General features: G+C 39.5%; 2 long non-coding RNA genes across 2 annotated transcripts; both read left to right on the forward strand.

The window, feature by feature from the left end:
- The first annotated feature begins 1,810 nt into the window (after window positions 1-1,810).
- Window positions 1,811-3,616, forward strand: LOC121587462. The gene is made up of 2 exons (XR_006004074.1): window positions 1,811-2,756; window positions 3,526-3,616. It is a non-coding gene; the product is annotated as an uncharacterized LOC121587462 (long non-coding RNA).
- A 199-nt stretch (window positions 3,617-3,815) lies between these two features.
- LOC121587463 lies at window positions 3,816-4,838 on the forward strand. Its single transcript, XR_006004075.1, has 3 exons — window positions 3,816-3,864; window positions 3,983-4,009; window positions 4,143-4,838. It is a non-coding gene; the product is annotated as an uncharacterized LOC121587463 (long non-coding RNA).
- The last annotated feature ends 3,974 nt before the right edge of the window (window positions 4,839-8,812 follow it).

Here is an 8,812-nt window from a genome sequence, read left to right on the forward strand (position 1 = left end):
AATATTGCAGATAGATTGTATCTTCTATCAATGTAATTGTCTGCATCACTTCCAATCCCCCTTTTCAACCCCACCATCCTTTCCCTACTTGGAGTAAATTAGTGAACAACAATGCCCAGTCCTCTACTTCCGGTCTATACTTACTATCTACACCTTATGGACAGAGTTAATTTTACAATAATTCTAATATATATATAGATTTTTATTTTTATTTTTTATTATAATTTTTTTGCTCCTGAACTTATTCTACTTTCAACCTCTCCGATCATTTTCATGATGTCCATCCGGTTGTGCTTCTATATGCCATATCTTTCTAACTGTGCTCTTTCCCAAAAGCTCCCAACATACAACCCATATACTTATTATGGACACAGTATGCTTACATTATTAGCTATCTTTGTTATTATTTGTTGTTATTTGTTACTAGTCCCATCCTTCAACTCTATTCAATACCTCCCATTTATCTCTTAACACCATCCATATAGGATTTCTATTTGCCATATATATTTCAACCGTACTGTGATGTTTTACAAAAGTTCTGAACCTTTCTATTCTCATTGCTTCTACAGATTGTGAATAAAAAATAAACATTTTTGCTAAAAGTATTATTATATTATTGATTGATTGACTATGACTTTTCAGATCACCCAGTAATGCTATCTGCAAGGTTAGTTCCAGGTAAATATTGCAATCCTTTAGCCATTCCTGGACCTGTGTCCAAAAACAAGCTACAAATGGACAGAACCAAAACAAATGATCTAATGATTCTGTCTCTTCACAGCAAAATCTGCAGAGCTGGGAAGATTGTATCCCCCATATAAATAACATTCTATTGGTAGCAAGAATTTTATATAATAATTTAAATTGAAAGATTCTAATTTTTGAATCCGGTGTCGTTTTGCGTGTCAGTTCATAAACACTTTTTTCATAGCTTTCTTTGTTACTTTTAAGGTTGGAACTAACTTGCAGTACCTCCAGTAGGTAGAGAGGCAACAATTTGTTGACCAGCTCAGGGACAAGCTACACTATTCGCAGCCCTCATCAATAATGAAACTGCTGAACATACAATATAAAATGATAGGTGTTGGGCGTAGTGTTATAGTGCACCATGGAGAATGTGAAAGTAAAGAGAACACCTTAAAGGCAGGGAGTGGACAGACAGGAGAGGGATAACTTGTTTTATCTCTTCTATTACCATTTTGGGCTCCAAAGCAGAACTTTAATACACTGTGATGTGTCAGATGGTCATACGTTTTACCAGAGCATTCCAATTACCCACAGAAGGTTTTGATGTTACGACAGCTGGAAAAGCAATGGAGAGGGACCATGCACTCAGGTACAAATAAACTTCACTCTATGATTAACAACTGCCCTCTTCAAAGAATGGGATTCTCACTTTTTACGTCTTCTCTCTCCTCCTCCTGTGTCTATCTTTTTTTTGTTGTTTTTAGTAATTTTAGCAGACACTCTTATCCAGAGCGACTTACAGTTAGTGAGTGCATACATTATTTCAGGTCTCTCCAACTGAGCTACATCCCTGCTGGCCATTCCCTCCCCTACCCTGGACAACGCTTGGCCGATTGTGCGCTGCCCCATGGGTTTCCCGGTCGCGGCCGGCTACGACAGTGCCTGGATTCGAACCAGGATCTCTAGTGGCACAGCTAGCACTGCGATGCAGTGCCTTAGACCACTGCGCCACTCGGGAGACGTAGGTGTAGTGTTATAGTGCACCATAGAGAATGTGAAATGCATATTTTTCTGGATTGTCTCCTTATTACAGATGGGGATGTTGATCAAGTTATAGAGCAGGTAATTTATGTTTTATTTATTCACAAAATAAGCATTATACTGTTTGTTATATATGGAGGGTATCAAACAAGCAGGATCAGTCAAGACAAGGTCTAGTTCTCTACAATGGGTCCCCCTTCATGATCAGCAGAAACTGTGGGCAGCTAACTTGTGAATCAGTAACCCTTGGTGGTGAAAGTGAAGGCACAGATAATGTCATACAAGTGGACAGGCTGTAGAGGCAAAACCTTAGTATTATGCTTACTGGTCTATTCTCTCATTTACAAAGTGGAACTCAAAGTATCATTCAAATACAATGTGATATTCAGATGGCCATGAATCTACCGGATTACAAGAAAATCACAGGTGTTTTGGTTTCACAATAGCAGGAAATCAAGGGAGAGGAACCATGCACTCGGGTACAAATTGGGGCAGGGTGTCTCTAACTGGGGGGGTGGAGAGGAGGAACGTGTCCCTGAGACTAGAGAGGGTCACTCTGGAAGACAGGGGAGAGTATGTGTGCCATGTCAGCAGCGAACATTGGTATGAAAAGGCCAAAGTGTCCCTCGCTGATTGGTAAGGAGCAGAGGACTATGTTTCTTCAATTGATGAACCTGTAAACAAACATAACATGTGATGTAAACTTGTTTAGGGAGAGATACTGTGCTTTTGGGTTGAATCTAGTTCCGAATCTAACTAGTATTACTCATTTTGTTGAATTTATGAACAATTCTTGAAAATAGAACAAACTTTTCTAACAGTGCTATCTATTTTTGGGGTTGAACTCTCTATATTTCCAATAGTACTAGGTGGTATCCCAGTTGTCTCTATTGCTGAAGCAAGAGGAAGTGGAGGTCAGGTGAACGTTACCTGTTCATCAGTGGGCTGGTCACCACAACCTACAGTCACCTGGAGAAACAAAGAGGGGAAAGAGATCAGAAATGGACAAGAAGTTCTCTACACATCTGGTAAAAACATTACTTGCAATGATAACATACAAATGTATGTAAAATGTTCATTGTGATGATGGGTTCTGACTTCTAAACTTGAAATATGAAATATCCTTATTCATGTTACTGAGGGAGAGAGGGGAATGCAGAACGTTTACATTCTGTCAGAATATGTTATTGCTAGATATTAGGTATCCTATGGAGAGGAGAAGGGCCACAGTCTGGATTCAGTTGTTGGGTTGTAATTTGAAATACTTGCTACACCAGAAGTTAATGGTTATATGTAGGAGGAATGGGTATGGTGGGGTCAATGGAGGTTGGATATGAGCCAGGGGCTTGGAATGTTACTAAGTAAGGGAAAAGGCAATCACATGGTTGCGGTCACTGATAAGGGTGGATAGCTGTGGATTAGTGAGGAATGGGGGCCGAGGTCAGGTCACATGAAAGGAGAAGGAACAGTTTATTACCCATATCACTTAACTTCCTGTGTAGCAACATAGATGTATTGGCTGTCCAGATGTGTAAGGAGGATACTCAGCATAGGAGGAAGGTTTAAATACCTGTGATTGTGTAAATATGTCTTTGTCTGATGCAGCTGTGTGACCCTGTGGGTGAATAAACTTGGTTTGAGCTTTACTAGTCGTCAGTGAGTTTCACTCTGTTTATTTAGAACCTAACAGTGAAAATCAAAACCATCCTCTCTCTCTCTTTCTATCTATCTCTGTCTCTCTCTCTCTCTTTCTCTGTCTATCTCTCTCTCTCTTTCTGTCTCTCTTTGCTGAATCAGATTCTCAGGGCTTGGTGAGTGTAAGTAGTTGGCTGCTGTATTCTCTCTCAGACTCAGATTGGCTCTCCTGTACAGTCTCTCTGTCTGAGGAGAAGAAGAGCGAGAGCAGAATCCTGCCACAGATATGCCAGCCTGGTGAGTGAGTGTCCTACAAACAGTATTCACCCATTCAGATCTCACTTACTTCCCATCCCACATACTCTGCTGTAAGAGTCACTAATATTTGTATACATTTCAATACAATTATTTTATGGTATTTTATGTTTAGGGTATTTGTGCTCGTAGAGACAGGACACATTCATGAGAAACAAGCTGTTGAAGAAGGAATTTATCTAAAAGGTAAAGTTAATAACCTAAAGTTTAGTAAATTTAATTTGAGTCTAATATTCATAGTAATGTGAATCTAAATTATATAATCTCAGTGTTTTCCATTGACTTCATATTTGCTTTTCTGCAGATTGGCTCCAGGTGAAAGGATTCAAAAGTAGGATATTCTTTGTGGACAAAATTACTAGATGTTAACTAGATGATAACTATTATTGTATGGGCCTACATTTTAAGACTTATCCATGTCAACATTATGTCTGAATTAATGAAATCATATTCTCTTCCCTCAGAGAACGTCACTATGGATGCCCAGACTGCTCACCTTGCTTTTAATGTGAGTGATGAAGGAAAAAAGGCTCAGTACAGCACAGGAGAAGCTAACAATTCCTCAAACAAGCATCCCCATGTGTTGGGTAAAGAGCGTTTAATCTCTGGACAGCACTACTGGGAAGTGAAGATGGGGGATAATTGTACAGAAAAGCTGTCATGGTATATCGGTGTGGCCAGAGAAAATGCTCCGAGAAAATCTACCATTCCTTTAACTCCTCAGTATGGTTTCTGGATTTTATTTTATGAAAAAGGAAGAGGTTTCCATGTAAAAACAACTAACCCGCCAAAACAAATAACTGTGGCAGAATATCTTTCTATAGTAGGAGTGTTTCTAGACAGTGACAGACAAACTTTGTCTTTTTATAATGTTGAGACAAAGTCACATCTCTACACTTTTAGTGATGTGGTATCAAACTGCTTTCTCCCTGTGTTCAGCCCTGGAAAAAGTGATAAACATGTTATGATAATATGTTGAATAAATACTAAGATATGAAGGTTAAAACACGACAAAGGAGGCATACTGTAGGCAATGTATTTTAAATTAGGCCAACACTACAACTACGGTATGTTTAATATGAGGCAGCTGTAGGAACACATGGCTAGGGTATAATTTTGACTGAAATGTTATTCAGGGATGCTCAGTTCAACACACACACACACACACACACACATACATACAGTGACTTCGGAAAGTATTCAGACCCCTTGACTTTTTCCACATTTTGTTACTTTACAGCCTTATTCTAAAATGGATTTTTAAAAAAATATCCTCAGCAATCTACACACAATACCCCATAATGACAAAGCGAAAACAGGTTTTTAGAAATGTTTGCAAATGTTTTAAAAACTTAAAACAGAAATACCTTATTTACATAAGTAATCAGACCACTTGCTATGAGATTCGAAATTGAGCTCAGCTGTATCCTGTTTCCATTGATCATCCTTGAGATGTTTCTACAACTTGATTGGAGTCCACCTGTGGTAAATTCAATTGATTGGACATGATTTAGAAAAGGCACACACCTGTCTATATAAGGTCCCACAGTTGACAGTGCATGTCAGAGCATAAACAAAGCAATAAGGTCGAAGGAATTGTATGTAGAGCGCCGAGTCAGGATTGTGTTGAGGCACAGATTAGGGGAAGGGTACTAAAACATTTCTGCAGCATTGAAGGTCCCCAAGAACACAGTGGCTTCCATCATTCTTAAATGGAAGAAGTTTGGAACCACCTAGACACTTCCTAGAGCTGGTCCCCCCGTTAAAACCGAGCAATCGGGGGAGAAGGGCCTTGGTCAGGGAGGTGACCAAGAACCCAATGGTCACTCTGACAGAGCTCTAGAGTTCCTCTGTGGAGATTGGAGAACCTTCCAGAAGGACAACCATCTCTGCAGCACTTCACCAATCAGGCCTTTATGGCAGAGTGGCCAGATGGAAGCCACTCCTCATTAAATGGCACATGACAGCCCACTTGGAGTTTGCCAAAAGGCACCTAAATACTCTCAGACCATGAGAAACAAGATTCTCTGGTCTGATGAAACCAAGATTTAGCTCTTAGGCCTAAATGGGGTATCATTTTGACTTAAATGTTATTCAGGGATGCTCAATTCAACACACACACATACACTACCAGTCAAACGTTTGGACACACCTACTCATTCAAGGGTTTTTCTTTATTTTCACTAATTTTTACATTGTACAATAATAGTGAAGGCATCAACACTATGAAATAACACATATGCAATCATGTAGTATCCAAAAAAGTGTTAAACAAATCAAAATATATGTTATATTTGAGATTCTTCAAATAGGCACCCTTTGCCTTGATGACAGCTTTGCACACTCTTGGCATTCTCTCAACCAACTTCATGAGATTGTCACCTGGAATGCACATAAATTAAAAGGTTTGCCTTGTTAAAAGTTAATTTGTGGAAATTCTTTCCTTCTTTATGCGTTTGAGCCAATCAGTTGTGTTGTGACAAGGTAGTGGGGGTATTCAGAAGATAGCCCTATTTGGTAAAATACCAAGTCAATATTATGGCAAGAACAGCTCAAATAAGCAAAGAGAAACAACACTCGATCATTACTTGAAGAGATGAAGGTCAGTCAATACGGAACATTTCAAGAACTTTGAAAGTTTCTTCAAATGCAGTCGCAAAAACCATCAAGCGCTATGATGGAACTGGCTCTCATGAGGACCGCCACAGGAATGGAAGACCCAGAGTTACCTCTGCTGCAGAGGATAAGTTCATTAGAGTTACCAGCCTCAGAAATTGCAGCCCAAATAAATGCTTCACAGAGTTCAAGTAACAGACACATCTCAACATCAACTGTTCAGAGGAGACTGTGTGAATCAGGCCTTCACGGTCAAATTGCTGCAAAGAAACCACTGTGTTATTTCATAGTTTTGATGTCTTCACTATTGTTCTACAATGTAAAAAATAATAAAAATAAAGAAAAACCCTTGAATGAGTAGGTGTGTCCAAACTTTTGACTGGTACTGTACATACAGTGCCTTCGGAAAGTAGTCAGACCCCTTGTCTTTTTCCACATTTTGTTACGATAATATCCTTATTCTAAAATTGATTAAATAGTTTTTTTTCCTTCATCGATTTACGCACAATAAACATGCCTAGTGACAAAGCAAAAACTGGTTTTTATAAATTTGAGGAAATGTATAATAAAAAATAACTGAAATATAACATTTACATAAGTATTCAGACCCTTTACTCAGTACTTTGTTGAAACACCTTTGGAAGCGATTACAGCATCGAGTCTTCTTGGGTATGACGCTACAAGCTTGGCACAGCTGTATTTTGGGAATTTCTCCCATTCTTCTCTACAGATCCTCTCAAGCTCTGTCAGGTTGGATGGGGAGCGTCGCTCCCGATCCTGACTATTCTCCCAGTCAGTCCCTGCCACTGAAAAACATCCCCACAGCATGATGCTGCCACCACCATGCTTCACCGTAGGGATGGTGCCAGGTTTCCTCCAGACGTGACGCTTTGCATTCACGCCAAATAGTTCAATCTTGGTTTCATCAGAATAGAGAGTCATGTTTCTCATGGTCAGAGTCCTTTATCGCGCTGTCATGTGCCTTTTAATGAGGAGTGGCTTCCGTCTGGCCACTCTACCATAAAGGCCTGATTGTTGGAGTGCTGCAGAGACTGTTGTCCTTCTGGAAGATTTTCCCATCTCCACAGAGGAACTTTGGAGTTCTGTCAGAGTGACCATCGGGTTCTTGGTCACCTCCCCGACCAAGGCCCTTCTCCCCCGATTGCTCAGTTTGTCTGGGTGGCCAGCTCTAGGAAGAGTCTTGGTGGTTCCAAACTTCTTCCATTTAAGAATGATGGATGCCACTGTGTTCTTGGGGACCTTCAATGCTGCAGAAATGTTTTAGTACCCTTCCCCTGATCTGTGCCTCGACACAATCCTGTCTCGGAGCTCTACGGACAATTCCTTCGACCTCATGGCTTTGTTTATGCTCTGACATGCACTGTCAACTGTGGGACCTTATATAGACAGGTGTGTGCCTTTTCTAAATCATGTCCAATCAATTGAATTTACCACAGGTGGACTCCAGTCAAGTTGAAGAAACATCTAAAAGATGATCAATGGAAACAGGATGCACCTGAGCTCATTTTCAAGTCTCATAGCAAAGGGTCTGAATACTTAAGTAAATAAGGTATTTCTGTTTTCCATTTGCAAAAATGTCTAAAAACCTGTTTTCGCTTTGTCTTTATGGGATATTGTGTGTAGATTGATGAGGAAAAAATATTATTGAATCCATTTTAGAATAAGGCTGTAACATAACAAAATGTGGAAAAAGGGAAGCGGCCTGAATGCTTCCCGAATGCACTGTATGTTGCACTTGAATGGGAAATGATCACTACCTATTATGGATTCTATCTTCACATCCCACTCACATAATGTATACCAGCAATGGAGGAAGACACCAATGTAAGATCTGAACATGACAATGTACCTCTAGTCACATTTACTTATTTATTTATACAAACTAGTCCCCTCCACTCCATAAAATCTTCAACAACTAAACCATTGACATCTGTGGTATTGCTGCCCCACAAGCTGTTATGCACATTGAAATCTCCACACCATATCTTCTTATCACCTTTACTGGATTTCGCAACTATATCTAATTCAGATACAGAGATGGGTTTACAAGGATTATAGTAATTAAACAATGTGATATTACCCCCTTCTCTACAAATCTCCACTGCCGCACATTCATGTTCTTTGAAACCATGAATTGCTCTATGTGCTACACCTTCTTTGATAAATGTAGCACACACACCACCCGAACCCTCTATTCTATCACTTCTCACAGAGATAAAACCAGGAATAATATAATCCAATTGAGGTTCAAGCCATGTTTCTTGTATACACACCACGTCTGGTAAAACATCTAAATCATGTATAAACTTCTTAAATTCTTGCCCATTGGCTATCAAACTCCTAGCATTCCATTGAACAATAAGGAACACCATAATACTATTTATTATCCTGATCATCATTAGAATTTTGGTTCAGCATTCAATGTATAATTTCTACCGTAACTTCAGAAATCCCTAGAATGTATTTGGCTGCCTTCACTACTTATTTTATTTGTGCA

Source organism: Coregonus clupeaformis, unplaced genomic scaffold, assembly GCF_020615455.1.
Source record: "Coregonus clupeaformis isolate EN_2021a unplaced genomic scaffold, ASM2061545v1 scaf0492, whole genome shotgun sequence".
Classification (NCBI taxonomy): Eukaryota; Metazoa; Chordata; class Actinopteri; order Salmoniformes; family Salmonidae; genus Coregonus; species Coregonus clupeaformis.